Genomic DNA, 16,412 nt, shown 5'->3' with positions numbered 1-16,412 from the left:
AGTCTGGCCCTGGGGCAGTGCATGGGCATGTCATTTATCGCCTGTTCGAAGTCATTTGGCGTCAGGATAACATCAGATAGGCTTGTGTTAACCAAATTCCGTGGCTCTCTCATAAAAATTTATTAGAACAGTAGGGAACAGGATGAAGTTGGAGCCATCTGTGGGCCAGCATTTTCATTTGATCAACTGACTTTATTTCGTTCACATTATTATGCTGTACGAATGTGTTCCAGACTCGAGTCATCCTGGGGATAAATGATCTCAGATGAAGTGATGTTCTGGAGAAGGGTACAGCCAGAGTGAAGTTGCTGCTTTCTGCCCGTCTTGTGGTGTAGAAACTCGCTTCACGCTGTCCTCGAAGTGGATCCAAGTGTGGTACTTTGACAATATTGGCCTTGTACATAACAGTAAGGCCACCCACATCCCTCCTGTATTGAAGGCTCTGCTGAAATGACAGATCTATCCAGGATGGGTCCAGGCGAGAGATGAGACGTCTTGCTCTGTTCTCTACTCTATCAAGCAGTCGCAGATGAGAGGGGGGGCAGGCAAACCAAGAAAGTGGAGCATACTCAAGGTGTGAGCGTACTTGTGCCTCATACAGAATCTTGCAACCCCTACTGTCAAGCAGATGCGAGATACGTCGAAGTGCTGTAAGCTTCCTGGCTGCCTTATTTGCAATTTTTACAACGTGGTTCTTCATGGTCAGTTTGGAGTCAGATTTCACCCCAAGGATATCAACTGCTTCACCAGGTACCAACATTCTCCCATTCATACTTACTACTGCTCCGGCATTACCATCACGGTGCCTGGAGACCAGGTGGCCTGGTGGCTAAAGCTCCCGCTTCATACACGGAGGGCCTGGGTTCGATTCCCGGCGGGTGGAAATATTTCGACTTGCTTCCTTACACCTGTTGTCCTGCTCACCTAGCAGCAAATAGGTACCTGGGTGTTAGTCGACTGGTGTGGGTCGCATCCTGGGGCACAAGATTAAGGACCCCAATGGGAATAAGTTAGACAGTCCTCGATGACGCACTGATTTTCTTGGGTTATCCTGGGTGGCTAACCCTCCAGGGTTAAAAATCCGAAGGACCCCAATGGGAATAAGTTAGTCCTCGATGACGCACTGATTTTCTTGAGTTATCCTGGGTGGCTAACCCTCCGGGGTTAAAAATCCGAAGAAAATCTTATCTTATCATTTATGTTTTCTCAGGTGCAAATATTACCTGCCATCGGTTTCTGAAGCTGATATAGCTCTTAGCTGGTGGTTGATGTAGCTTAGAGCAGCTGGAATTTCTTCTTTTGGATAAATAAATGTCAGAGTACAGTCGTCTGCATATGCATGGAATTCTGGGGTGAGATGAAGAAGGTCATTGAAGTAGACATTCCATAACAATGGTCCCAGCACACTTCCTTGTGGAACGCTTGCCCAAGTGGGATGTCTTGCTGATTCTGTTCTATTGAGAACTACCCTTAGAGAGCTACCATGAAGGTAATCACTGAGGAGACATAGTGTAGAGCCTGCAATTCCCAGTGCTTGCAATTTTGCCAAGAGGCTCTAATGCCACACTCGGTCGAAAGCACCAGCAAAGTCCAATGCTACCACACAGCTGCAGCGGGTAGCAATATGGTAGCAATTAGCATTTTTTCTAAAATCTTTCTTAATAGAAGTCGTGGGTAGCTCCATCAGTAGAGCGACGGACTGTCAAATTGCATGCCACGGTTTTCCTCCTCGTCCACCATTCTGTTTATCCATATATATACTCAGAGCTAAGGTTTTACATTGTCATGCATACGTATAAGTAAAATAAAGCACCTCAGTTACTGGGAACTGTTGAAGTCCCTGACCTGTGCTCCTTGGAACGCAGGCGAGAGAGATACATCATAATATACATTTGGAAAGTCCTAGAGGAACGAGTCCCAAATCTGCACATAGAAATCACTCCTTGCGAAAGCAAACCCCTCGAGGAAGGTTCCTTGACGCTGGTGTGAGGGGCTCTTGATCAGGAGAATTGGATCTGTGCTCCAGTTCCCTGAGTTAAGCCTGAATGCCTTCCACATCCCCCCCTCCCACAGGCGCTGTATAATCCTATGGGTTTAGCGCTTCCTCCTTGATTATAATAATAATAATAATAATAATACAAAAGCAAAAGATTCGACAGGCGATGCAACATTCCCAGTGAAAAACAGTGTTGCCATAAGTATACTAAGAGACAACACGATAAGTATCAGGGGCCCAAGACTGTCCATCCGTCTCCCAGCATACATAAGGGGATTATCAGTAGACCCCTGGCTGTCTTCAAGCTGGAACTGGCCAGCCACCTAAAGTCAGTACCTGATCATCTGGGTTGTGGCTCATACGTCGGTTTGCGTGCAGCCGGCACTATCAACCTGGTTGATCATGCCCTGATCCACCGCGAGGCCTTGTCATGGACCATCTTTGTGGGCGTTGACCCCCGGGACACCCTCCAGGTACACATGGGAAAGGCAGATAACATAAAACTTGGTACTCCATATGGAAACCATCTGGAAATGGTACACATCCGAATGAGTCGGATGAAAATTTCAAAGTAACATTTTTTTCCAAGTGACAGATTTATCGAAAATATAAAAATCGCCAGTAGTGACATAACGCTTTATCAAGAGACAGATTTATTAAAAGTATAGCAATAAAAAACAATTGCCATCACCAGATACTGTAGGTTTTTACTCTCTGAGCCTCGCATATCATTACAATATTAAGTCAAAAAAGGCAGCTGTAATGTAAATATTGGGGTCGGGGGGGAGGGGAGGGAGAGGAAGCTGTCATTCGCTTGCATTTAGACTTCATGATATGGCATAAATGTTGTTTGTAGAGTGAAGTGCAACATCTCAGGTAAGTAGGTAAGTTTATTTCAGTACAGGTACACATAAATACAATTATCATATAGTATAGTGTAAGTTTCCTAGGAGACTGAGAAACCTAGTATATAAAAGGGAAGAGAGAAGTAACAAGTTGACAGAATTAAGGAATGGTGATTATAATGAAGAAAACATACACCCGCCCCAAAAAAAAAAAAAATACTGTGGGGCGCGTGTGAGTGCTTTCTCAGTGCTGCGGGATGAGTGTTGGGAAGTGGTAATCAATCAGTGATCTGTACCTCACTCCTAGACAGTTCACCTCATGACCGAAAGTATTCAGGCTCGATTCACGGGTAGGGAGAGCCGTATGCATAAGTCTCCTTGCACCTACTGCCCTTCTTAACCTAATGATAAATAGGTACAATACCTAGGAGTTAGTCGACTGTTATTTGTCGTATCTTGGGGAAGGACTCCAATGGAAATAAGCCATAACACATTTCTTTGTTGCGTTATACAGAGTTAATAGCCCTGAAACTTTCTTCTTTCTCCACGTTAATTGTTAGGGATGTCCATGTTAGCTAAGTAAACAGTATTCTGCAATAGGAATAGTAAGAGAAGGATGAGAATGTGCATCCGAGATGAAATATTATGTAGTTACTAGGTTAGATGAAAGTATTTCAAGTGAGAAACCATATCATCCGCCTTAGCGTTGTAGGGGCGAGGCAAAAGGACACAAGAGAAACTAATGAGACATTTATTGCAGTTCCCTTTCGCTCTCAAGGAGTTTTATGAAATCACTACAAACAATATCGGGAGTGGGAGGGTATGTGGAGGCTCACACTGTGAGGTGCGGGAAGAAAATAAACACTGCAACAGGTTTATTGGTCCATGTTAGTAGTAGCAGCAGTAGTAGTAATGGTAGTTTACCTGGAGTTACCTGGAGAGGGTTTCGGGGGTCAACGCCCCCGCGGCTAGGTCTGAGACCAGGCCTTATTATGGTGGATCAGGGTCTGATTAACCAGGCTGTTACTGCTGGTCACACGTGGTGGTAGTAGTGGTAGTAACAGTAGTGGTAGTAAAAGTAGTAGTAGCAGTAGTAACAGTAACTTTTCTGTTGTCTATTGACAGCGAGTGTTATCGTTTCACGAAGAATTTGTGCTAATATTTTAGAGCTAACAAGACTTGCTATATTTTCTGTAATTGTGGCTGAAATTGAGATTAATGATGCTTCAAGACATTCTCTTCTGCGGATGTCTGGTTCCTTAACCATTGAGCCTATGTCATTCCACCCCATTTGTTCAAGTTGTCACATCTGCACACGTAGATGTGTTCATTCACACCTTTTCCTAGCTTTTGCGTTGTTTCCCCGATGCATGCCTTGTTATACAGCCTCCACGAGGATTATTTTAACCCCTGGGTTAACTGGCTCAAGGTTATTCACTTTGGTCCTGGTGAGGTTTGCCGGTGGATGTGCTGCTTACTGTTGAGATTATAATGTTGCCTTGTACGAGTGCTTTGGAGACGTTCCGGACAACTTGGTGGCGTCCGATTTCGACGCTGGTGAGAGACTCACCCAACCGGGTCATTCAGTGTGAGTCAGTAAGAGATACACATGCAACCGGGTGATTTACTGTGAGTCAGTGAGAGAGACCTTTGCAACTTGGTCATTCAGAGTGAGCGAGTAAGTGAGAGACTGACCCTTGCAAGCGGGTCATTCAGTGTGAACGAGTGAGTAACCCTTGCAACCGAGTCATTCAGCTACATCCTGCCTCGTCTCACCTCTCCTCCCGCGCCCTGACAAGCAACACTTAGTCCTCAGACACACCTTCCTCTCAATCTGATATTGCTGTATAGTCCTTGTGGCTTAGCGCTTCTTTTTGATTATAATAATAATCAATCTGATATTACACCAAGTTCTCTTTCACATAAATGTTTGCTACAGCGTGGACGTGCATCAATTTCTGAACAATCTATGCTAACAACAATAATTTACAGCCAACCTACAAAGTGCTGGAAATCATATCCTCTAGTCTTGATGTTAGTCATATTCTGCATTAGAAAATTCCAGTCCGGCCATAAGTCATAATCTGTGTAGGAAAATTTCAGTCCTGCTGGAACACATATACTCTATTGTGATATGAAAATCCAGTCCATTTCATTGAATATCATATCCTGTTCAAAATAGCAATTTATACGACAACTTCAGACCTGCTGAAAATATTCAAGTGTTGTATAAAAGTTACCTCTTTAATACGATGTATCTTACGATGTTAACAAACAGATTCAAACATTTTCGCCTGACAATGAAGACAAATATAGCCTTAGGTTAAATATTATAGTTTAAAACTGTTTGTGGAAACAGAAGGTGAGTGTGACACTGTAGCTTTAGGCAGTGTATATTATTGCAGTGTTATAGATTTTGAAAATAACAACGCTCAAGAAATAAAATAAAATTGTCAGTTAATATTAAGCAAAGAGAAGGGAAAAATTATTCAGAAGTATTGGTATATAAGGAATAGAAATAATGGAACAGCAAAGATGAGTTTACCTGGAGAGAGTTCCGGAGGTCAACGCCCCCACGGCCCGGTCTGTGACCAGGCCTCATGGTGGATCAGGGCCTGATCAACCAGGCTGTTACTGCTGGCTGCACGCAATCCAACGTACGAACCACAGCCCGGCTGGTCAGGTACCGGCTTTAGGTGCTTGTCCAGTGCCTGCTTGAAGACTGCCAGGGGGTCTATTGGTAACCCCCCTTATGTATGCTAGGAGGCAGTTGAACAGTCTTGGGCCCCTGACACTTGAACAGTCTTGGGCCCCTGACACAGTATGGGACAGTAAGATACAGAAGAATTTTTTTCTTAGCATTTACTGTACAAATAAGCGTAGCACTAGACACAAGATCAACAAACTGAGATTTGCTTCACATGCATGAAACGTTGATGTTGCTGTAATAGCTGAGACGAGGTTTAATTTTAAGAGTTGGGACGTGCCTACCACGTCAGAGATTTAAGTTATTCCACTTAGACGGAAATAACGGGAAGCTGCCGAAGAAGACTGTGGTGGAGCAAAAGGTCTGGAGAAACAGACAGAATCTGTCATATCTAGGACACGTGAAGTTGATTTACGGTGTTATACTGACCGCTGAACTTGAGAAGTCACCAAAGAAGAACTTCTTTGAGATTAAATTGCTAAAGATCATTAGATAAGAGATAAATATTACCGACAAGGTGATGAATAAGACCGATGTGCAACACTTGAGGATCTTGACTGAAAAACGTTCCGCCCTCCACGGCTCTATCAGACTGGGCGAAATGTCTCTAGCTGGGGATACCCAGGTGTTACACATGTGTTTTATTCATCGAAATTGTTAAAACTTCACGATAATGTAATAATTCTAGGGGATTTTACCTTAAGAGAAATTGACTTGAATTCCTTGACTGGGAATTTAGAGTCCAACGGCTTCCTATTAGCACCGGCCTACATTTTGAAGTGATTTGTAACAGAGACAATCGCAGGGAATAACCTGCTTGTCCTGGTTTTAACAAACAAAGAAATCCTAATAAATAATCTAGAGATTGCAGAAGACCCTGGCAGAGGTCTATCATCATTAATATTAACTGGAGTGGGATAAGAAGGATATTACAGTAAAAGTCTGGCCCCGGTGGCCTGGTGGCTAAAGCTCCCGCTTCACACACGGAGGGCCCGGGTTCGATTCCCGGCGGGTGGAAACATTCGACACGTTTCCTTACACCTGTTGTCCTGTTCACCTAGCAGCAAATAGGTACCTGGGTGTTAGTCGACTGGTGTGGGTCGCATCCTGGGGGACAAGATTAAGGACCCCAATGGAAATAAGTTAGTCCTCGATGACGCACTGACTTTCTTGGGTTATCCTGGGTGGCTAACCCTCCGGGGTTAAAAATCCGAACGAAATCTTATCTTGTCTCAGTTTTTTGTTTTTCGAGTTAGTGGACATAAGGAGCACCTAAGTACAGTTGACTCGGGTTATCTGGCTAGTGATTTTATCGACGATTTTACAAACAGTTAATAAAAGAATTGAAAATGACATAATTGCAAATAATGGACAAAGAAAACACATTTCCACAGTGAACGCTGGTCAAATAAAAATCATATCCTTAATTCTATTTAAATCTTGACATCCCAGGTCAGTGGGGTGTAGGCGTTGAGATTACTGAAAAAAATATTTCTTAGTCTGATTGTCTCATTAAATTAATCATAACATATGTGGTATATAACATATGTACAGCAAGTATAACCTTTATCTAATTCATCAACATGAGTCTAGTTTATCCTTCAGAGTTCAAGGCTGAGAAACTGATAATCTTATCTTCCACTATCAAAGTGCTTTAGCTTTGTATTGAATTAATAATATCACTGGTTGGTGAAACCTCTTCAAAATAAAGATACCCGGGTATTGAACATGCATAACTAAATGAATATTTGAACTTTGATTCTTAAGAAGCATCCACACAAGCAACTGCGAGAGATAACACCATCTATGACCTTGGCATCTGTTGACGGTGTAGCTGCTGCCGGTAATGACCTGCCGCTCCCTTCTTATTATTTCATATAACCTGTCTCACCGGATCTAACAGAGTATTCCCTTGTCTTCTGTATTTATTTGTTTGTTCTTTCTCGCTTGTTTATCAGCTCACAACTTCCACATATGTCTAAAAAAAGTATTGTTGAGTAGAATAACTGTCGAATTTATGATTGCAGAGGTAAATCAGGTTAATTTAGGACTGTAGATTATGTGTTATAAAAAAAATTTGTCAATGATGATTAATAACATATTTTTCGCTGCCTACACCTCCATTAAGTATTACAAATATGATTTATTTAAGAATTTACAAGAAAACATGCAATGAAATAAGACACGTGCAGCATGTATAATCTTTCATTAAGAGACGCGCACACTGAAGGCTTTTTCGGTTCAACACAAAGAACAGAAAATACAGAATATATAAGGAAAGGTTGTCAGGTTCTGTGACACCAGGTGCCTGACCATGCCTCACCTTCTTAATCAAGTTTTAGACTACTGTGTAGGAAATTCAAGGCCGCCTCCATGCAGCGACATTTCTGCAGGTTATCCCCCTTTACGACCAACTTGGCATCTTTCCATTTCATCAAGTGTCCTTGTGATGAGGAAGGAGTGACCCCGCTCATTGTATGACTAGTGAGTGTCTTAGTAACATTTTAAACTACTCTATCAACAGGAAGCGTCGTACTTAGTGGGTGATCATCCCAGTGCGGCTGTGTGGATAATACCGCCAACACTTGGATAATGTGATCACGTTCTTTTTTGAGGAACTGGGAATCACAAATCCTAAGCATTCTAAGAAAGAACCCAATGGAGACACCATTTTAATTTGTCATGGTGCGAGTAGAACTGCAGCGGGTTTTTATGCTTCCTGTACAGTTTAACGTGATCTACCCCACCTGTGCCTAGAAGGACACCTAAAAATGAAGGTTTATCATCCTTTTCTCCCTCAGGAGTACATTTGATCGTTAATTTTACACTATTCATCTGGACAAGCACAGTGTTAACTTTTAGATGTCTAGGAACGATAACCAGAATATTATCGACATAGTGTAGCCATATAATATTGCTGGTTTAAGTTAAGTTAAACATTTCTATTATGCACACCATACCCATCCTTTGGGAGGCACTGAAAAGATCAGAGGCACATAATGAGTCCCGGGACTGTGCCGCAAAGTTTTGATAGAACATAAGAACATAAGAAAGGAGGAACACTGCAGGAGGCCTGTTGGCCCATATTAGGCAGGTCCTTTACAATTCATCCCACTAACAAAACATTTGCCCAACCCAATTTTCAATGCCACCCAAGAAATAAGCTCTGATGTGAAAGTCCCACTCAAATCCAACCCTTCCCACTCATGTACTTATCCAACCTAAATTTGAAACTACCCAAAGTCCCGGCCTCAATAACCCAACTAGGTAGACTGTTCCACTCATCAGCTACCCTATTTCCAAACCAATACTTTCCTATGTCCTTTCTAAATCTAAACTTATCTAATTTAAATCCATTACTGCGGGTTGTCTCTTGGAGAGACATCCTCAAGACCTTATTAATATCTCCTTTATTAATACCTATCTTACACTTATACACTTCGATCAGGTCTCCCCTCATTCTTCGTCTAACAAGTGAATGTAACTTAAGAGTCTTCAATCTTTCTTCATAAGGAAGATTTCTAATGCTATGTATTATTTTAGTCATCCTACGCTGAATGTTTTCTAACGAATTTATGTCCATTCTGTAATATGGAGACCAGAACTGAGCTGCATAATCTAGGTGAGTCCTTACTAATGATGTATAAAGCTGCAGTATGACCTCTGGACTTCTGTTGCTTACACTTCTTGATATAAATCCCAGTAATCTATTTGCCTTATTACGTACGCTTAGGCATTGCTGTCTTGGTTTAAGGTTGCTGCTCACCATAACCCCCAAGTCCTTTTCGCAATCTGTATGGCTAAGTTCTACATCATTTAACTTATAAGTACTAGGGTTATGGACACTCCCAAGCTTCAGAACCTTGCATTTATCTACATTGAACTGCATCTGCCACTTTTCTGACCAAGAATAGAGCTTGTTTAAATCCTCCTGAAGTTCCATAACATCTACGTTTGAATCAATTATCCAACCTATCTTTGTGTCATCGGCGAATTTGCTCACATCACTAGTAATTCCCTCATCAAGGTCATTGATATATATTATAAACAACAACGAGCCCAGGACTGATCCCTGTGGAACGCCACTTGTTACAGATCCCCACTCGGATTTAACCCCATTTATGGACACTCTGCTTCCTGTCAGTGAGCCATAACTCGATCCACGAGAGCACTTTTCCCCCAATGCCATGAGCTGCCACTTTCTTTAACAGTCTATGGTGCGGAACTCTATCAAAAGCCTTACTAAAATTTAAGTAAATAATATCAAATTCTTTATCGTGGTCAACAGCCTCAAAAGCTTTACTGAAGAAAGTTAATAAATTAGTTAGACAAGACCGGCCTCTTGTGAATCCATGCTGAGTATCATTAATCAAGCTATGCTTGTCGAGATGGCTTCTTATAATCTCAGCTATAATTGACTCTAGTAATTTGCCTACAATTGAGGTCAGGCTTATTGGGCGGTAATTTGACGGTAACGACTTGTCCCCTGTTTTAAAAATAGGAATTACATTAGCCATCTTCCACATATCAGACACTACACCTGTCTGAAGAGATAAATTAAAAATACTAGTTAATGGTTCACAGAGTTCCATTTTGCATTCCTTAAGAACCCTTGAAAAAACCTCATCAGGACCCGGCGACTTATTTTGCTTCAGTCGGTCTATCTGCTTCACAACCATTTCACTAGTGACTGTGATGTTACATAATTTATCTTCTTCTAGCCCACTATAAAAATTAATTACTGGAATATTGTTAGTGTCTTCCTGTGTAAAAACTGAGAGAAAATAATTATTTAAAATCGAGCACATTTCATTCTCTTTGTCAGTAAGGTGCCCATAGTTATTTTTAAGGGGACCTATCTTATCTCTAACTTTTGTTCTATAGACCTGGAAAAAACTTTTTGGGTTAGTTTTAGAATCCCTAGCAACTTTAATTTCATAGTCCCTTTTAGCTTTTCTTATCCCCTTTTTAATGTCCCTCTTAATGTCAATATACTGATTCATAAGATGACCCTCACCTCTTTTGATACGCCTATAAATTCCTTTCTTATGCCCTAGTAGATATTTGAGCCTATTATTCATCCATTTTGGGTCATTTCTATTTGATCTAATTTCTTTATATGGGATAAACGTTCTTTGAGCAGCATGTATAGTGTTCAGAAAACTGTCATATTGATAGCTCTCTTCGTTACCCCAGTCAACAGATGATAAGTGTTCTCTAAGCCCATCGTAATCTGCTAAGCGAAAATCTGGGACTGTTACTGAGTTATCGCTACTATCGTACTTCCATTCAATGCTAAATGTAATTGATTTGTGGTCGCTAGCACCCAGTTCCTCTGAAATTTCTAAATTATTAACAAAGGATTCATTGTTTGCCATAACTAAGTCAAGCAGGTTATTTCCCCTTGTAGGTTCTGTCACAAACTGCTTCAAAAAACAATCCTGAACTACTTCTAAGAAGTCGTATGATTCTAAATTCCCAGTCAAGAAATTCCAATCAATATGACTAAAGTTAAAGTCTCCTAGAATTACTACATTATCGTGCCTTGTGGCCTTAACAATTTCCTCCCATAGTAGTCTCCCTTGGTCCCTATCTAAGTTTGGGGGACGATATATCACTCCTAAAATCAGTTTTTCATGCCCCTCTGAAAATTCTATCCAAACAGACTCTGTATGTGTTACTTCAGACTTAATACCCGTTTTTATGCAACAGTTCAAGCGATCTCGGACATACAATGCCACCCCACCCCCCTTCCCGATACTTCTATCTACTTGGAACAATTTAAAGCCCTGAATATGACATTCCGCAGGCATGTCCCGACTTTTTGAATTAAACCACGTCTCAGTTAAGGCAAATACATCAATGTTACCTGCACTAGCAACTAATCTCAACTCGTCCATTTTATTCCTAGCACTACGGCAATTAGCATAATAAACATTGAAAGACTCTCCTTTCTCTTTACCCTTCCTGCTCATTTCTGTTTTTCTACTAACCTATTACTGTCCTTATCACCCAAAGTCCCTGGCTTTTCAATATCTACCTCGTTCTGCTTATTACTCGTTCCCCCCTAGAACTCGTAATATTACTACACTGGGACTTCACTGTTTTCCTGCCAAAACCCATACCACTAACTATTCCTAGTTTAAAGTCCTAACTGCTCCCTCCACTGCAGTTGCCAGTGCTACCACCCCAGACCTAGATAAGTGAACCCCATCCCTGGCATACATGTCATTTCCGCCATAGAAGAGGTCCCAGTTGTCAATGAATGTTACTGCATTTTCCTTACAGTATTTGCCCAGCCAGCAATTGACACCAATTGCCCTGGACAACCATTCATTTCCAACTCCTCTCCTTGGCAAAATACCACATATGACAGGGTTCCCACCCTTACTCCTAATTATTTCTATTGCTGACCTATACCTGCTAATCAGATCTTCACTCCTACGTCTGCCAACATCGTTGCCTCCAGCACTGAGACAGATAATAGGATTGCTCCCATTACCTCTCATGATGTCATCCAGACGGCTAACAATATCCTCCATCCCAGCCCCAGGAAAGCAAACTCTCTGTCTCCTACTCCTGTCCTTCAAGCAGAACGCCCTATCCATATACCTAACTTGGCTATCCCCAACAACAACAATATTCTTACCTTCCTTAATGTCTTTCGTCGTGACGTTCCCAGTAGTCGACTCACATTCGTCGGGTAGCACTGAGAATGTATTAGATGTTTCCACAACAGTTTCCACGGCAGTCTCTTTCTTCTTAATCGTTTCTACCTTTCCATTCGTCTTCTTGATCGTCAACTTCGTTCCCTGCTGTCCAGCCACTGACCAGTTTCCCTTCTTGACCTGAGGACTCAAAACAGGAGGACTACTACGAAACTTCTTGTTTTCCTCGGTCAGTTGCCGAATCTCCATCTTCGCCATCCTCAATTCTTCCTTAAGCTGTTGGTAAAGTTGCTCGATGGAGGGCATCTTGCTTCAATTCGTAGAGAGCGCGCAAACAGGTCTTCACAGAGCTAAGTACATGTCACCACTGCGCAAAAGCCAACTCAATCAGGAGCTACTGCGCAGCACGTCCGCACGGCCCAATAGCGATGCAGGTTTTAAACAAGTTAGTGATAATGAAATATTTACATGTTTATATCTGGCTACAGTCGCAATGAGTTATTTATGCAAACACGAATTAGGTCACAAAAATATTACAAAAATATTACCTTCTATTTTAGCAAGGTATGCTTGTAAAAATAAAAGTTAAGCGGTTATGCGTTATTTACAGAGGGCAAAGTCAGGGTATTTTGGGAATGACGGATAGGATGCACTCTCTTTCTAGATGCTCTCTATATACGTAGGTTAGCCAGGACAGCGCTGATGAGGGAGTCCATGGTCATCACAAAATACTGTCAAAACTTGTTCTTCGCAAACCTAAAACAAATTAAATTAACACATGACTCAATGAAGTTCCTCGACCTGTACTCCCTGGAACACAGGGTAGAGAGATACATGATTATATACACTTGGAAAATCCTAGAGGGATTAGTACCAAACTTGCACACGAAAATCACGCCCTGTGAAAGCAAAAGATTCAGCAGACGATGCAACATCCCCCCAATGAAAAGCAGGGGTGTCACTAGCACGATAAGAGACAACACAATAAGTGTCAGGGACCCAAGACTGTTCAACTGCCTCCTAGCATACATAAGGGGGATTACCAATAGACCCCTGACTGTCTTCAAGAAGGCTTTAGACAGGCACCTAAAGTCAGTACCTGAAGAGCCGGGCTGTGGTTCGTACATCGGTTTACGTGAGGCTTACAGCAACAGCCTGGTTGAACAGGCTCTGATCCACCATGAGGCCGAGGGGGCATTGACCCCCGAAACCCTCTCCAGGTATAAAAGGACCCCAATGGAAATAAGTCACTCTGACTTTTTTTTTTGGGTTATCCTAGATTCTCTACACATATGCTGCTATGTACGATAAACTATGTAACTGTATTTGTGTATACCTGAATAAACTTACTTATTCCAGGTAATGAAATAGTGGCCAGGTGGCAAAAGCTCTCGCTTCACACGGTGAATGTCCGGGTTTAATTCCTGGCAAGGGTAGAAATGTGCCACTTGTTATGCTCTGCTTAACAAGCGACTTTCTATGCAGTAGTATGTTATTAATGTCAGCTAGGCCTGTATACCATGAACATGTAGAAATAAAGATATTTTATCATCAACAAGGTCACTGATGAGCACCGGAAGGTCTTAGTTATCGCTGATTTTTACTGCATAATAGTGCAAAGTAAGTGAGTCATCGAGGACTGTCTGTTCATGTTCATGTAGGTTTGCCAGGATGGGTCCTGGCCCGGGTCTTCTCCATTTGGTGACCCGGCAGTGGCTCCCGAAGGAGTATCGGAGTTTGTTCAAGTGATGCACCGTTTACAGCCTGTGGCATACCTGGAGTTTACCTGGAGAGAGTTCCGGGGGTCAACGCCCCCGCGGCCCAGTCTGTGATCAGGCCTGGTGGATCAGAGCCTGATCAGCCAGGCTGTTACTGCTGGCTGCACACAATCCAACGTACGATCCACAGCCCGGCTGTGCTTGTCCAGTGCCTGCTTGAAGACAGCCAGGAGTCTATTGGTAATCCTTCTTATGTATGCTGGGAGGCAGTTGAACAGTCTTGGGCCCCTGACACTTATTGTATTGTCTCTTAACGTGCTAGTGACACCCCTGCTTTTCATTGGGGGGATGTTGCATCGTCTGCCAAGTCTTTTGCTTTCGTTGTGAGTGATTTTCGTGTGCAAGTTTGGGACTAGTCCCTCTAGGATTTTCCAAGTGTATATAATCATGTATCTCTCCCGCCTGCGTTCCAGGGAGTACAGGTTCAGGAACTTCAAGCGCTCCTAGTAATTGAGATGTTTTATCTCCGTTATGCGTGCTGTGAAGGTTCTCTGTACATTTTCTAGGTCAGCAATTTCACCTTCCTTGAAAAGTGCTGTTAGTGTGCAGCAATATTCCAGCCTAGATAAAACAAGCGACCTGAAGAGTGTCATCATGGGCTTGGCATCCCTAGTTTTGAAGGTTCTCATTATTCATCCTGTCATTTTTCTAGCAGATGCGATTGATACAATGTTATGGTCCTTGAAGGTGAGATCCTCCGACGTGATCACTCCCAGGTCTTTGACGTTGTTTTTTTGCTCTATTTTGTGGCAGGAATTTGTTTTGTACTCTGATGAAGTTTTAATTTCCTCATGTTTACCATATCAGAGTAATTGAAATTTCTCATCGTTGAACTTCATATTGTTTTCTGCACCCCATTGAAAGATTTGGTCAATGTCCACCTAGAGCCTTGCAGTTTCTGCAATGGAAGACACTGTCATGCAGATTCGGGTGTCATTTGCAATGGAAGACACGGTGCTGTGGCTGACATCCTTGTCTATGTCAGATATGAGGATGAGAAACAAAATGGGAGCGAGTACTGTGCCTTGCGTGCAAAGAGTACATAACTTTTATTCGGTGCATGTACACACCCTCATTGAAAGACTATCTCCCCCAGCCAGCGAGCCAGGTGCTAAGGGTTAACGATGTGGGCCCCATCGTTCAATCAGTACCCAGGTTCTAGCCAATGAGAACATGGTTTTGGCAATCGCAGAGGTGTTGTGGGTACCACACACCTGTCTGCCCTTGTCATTCCCATTCTAGAGCTGGTTGAAGCACGGTCTGCTCTCTAGTGGCTTCTATTCTGCCTTGCTTACCGTGGAGTGCACTAATACCTATTGTTGTACATAGTGTATATAGTGTACATACTTTTGTTCTTGGCGAAAGATAATATAAATCAAAAGCTTTTCTGCTGTGTTTATTTTCCTCCCTTTACACCCAGGTTAACAGGCCTTTGGACATCTGGGTTGTAATAGAGCCCTATACACAAATAGCTCCTATGACAGGGGCACGGAGAGCATTCTTGCCAGGTGGACTACCGCTTACAGCCCTACGACAAGGAAAAGGTGAGCCGTCTTTGTGTCAAATGGAGTACCGTTTACCGCTCTATGGCGAGGGCAGCCCTATCGCAAGGGCAAGGTGAGCATTTTTGTCAGGTGGAGTACCGCTTACAGCCCAATGACAAGGGCGCGGCGAGTCTTCAGTGATTTAGCAGTTAGCTACAATCGTCTTCGACGCTTTGGAGTCAAGGCTGGTGTTCTCTCTGGTAAAAAGGTCTGCTCCATCAGGGCAGCAGCCCGAGTGCCAGAGCGACTTCATGAGATTCTCGGGATGGAGGATGTGAAAATTTTGTCTGGGCTGCCTCCAAGTGAGTCGCCTACCCTGGCAAACTCTGTTGACACCGAGCTCTGAGATGGGTACCTCAGCCTCACAAGTGGCTTATAGGACAGATTTTTCACAAATGATTGGTATTGCAAGAAACCTCGCCTGCATGCACGTATAAAGGACTAACTTACTTGGTGTTGCAGCATATATCCTGATCTTCAACTTCCTAAGCCTAGCTTTAGCCCCCTAGGACTTCCCCTTGGGAATCACGTGCAACCGGGAGCATTAATTCCTGCAATATTCAATCGTTATTAGTGTCCTGCCTGCACCTCAGAAATTCCTATATCCAAGAGGGTATGTATCCCCTAGTATAACTATGCAGACTCAGACGCTAGCTTCAGACGACTCTGAGACGCTGGTACTTACTGGGCATACTCTCTCTGTAGCACGCCGAGCCCTCAGTCACTCAACTCACAATCTCCTAAGTCACTGGCCAGATCCTACGGGAAAAGGTGAATATCTCGTCTTACTGTATGGGCTGATGGAGGAGATCATCTACGGTACATCGAGGTGTCTCTACCAGATTTCCCCAGGTCTCAGATGTGAAGACACGTG

Source organism: Cherax quadricarinatus, chromosome 33 (genome assembly GCF_038502225.1).
Source record: "Cherax quadricarinatus isolate ZL_2023a chromosome 33, ASM3850222v1, whole genome shotgun sequence".
NCBI classification, from domain to species: domain Eukaryota; kingdom Metazoa; phylum Arthropoda; class Malacostraca; order Decapoda; family Parastacidae; genus Cherax; species Cherax quadricarinatus.
Note: the sequence above shows the minus strand (reverse complement) of the source record.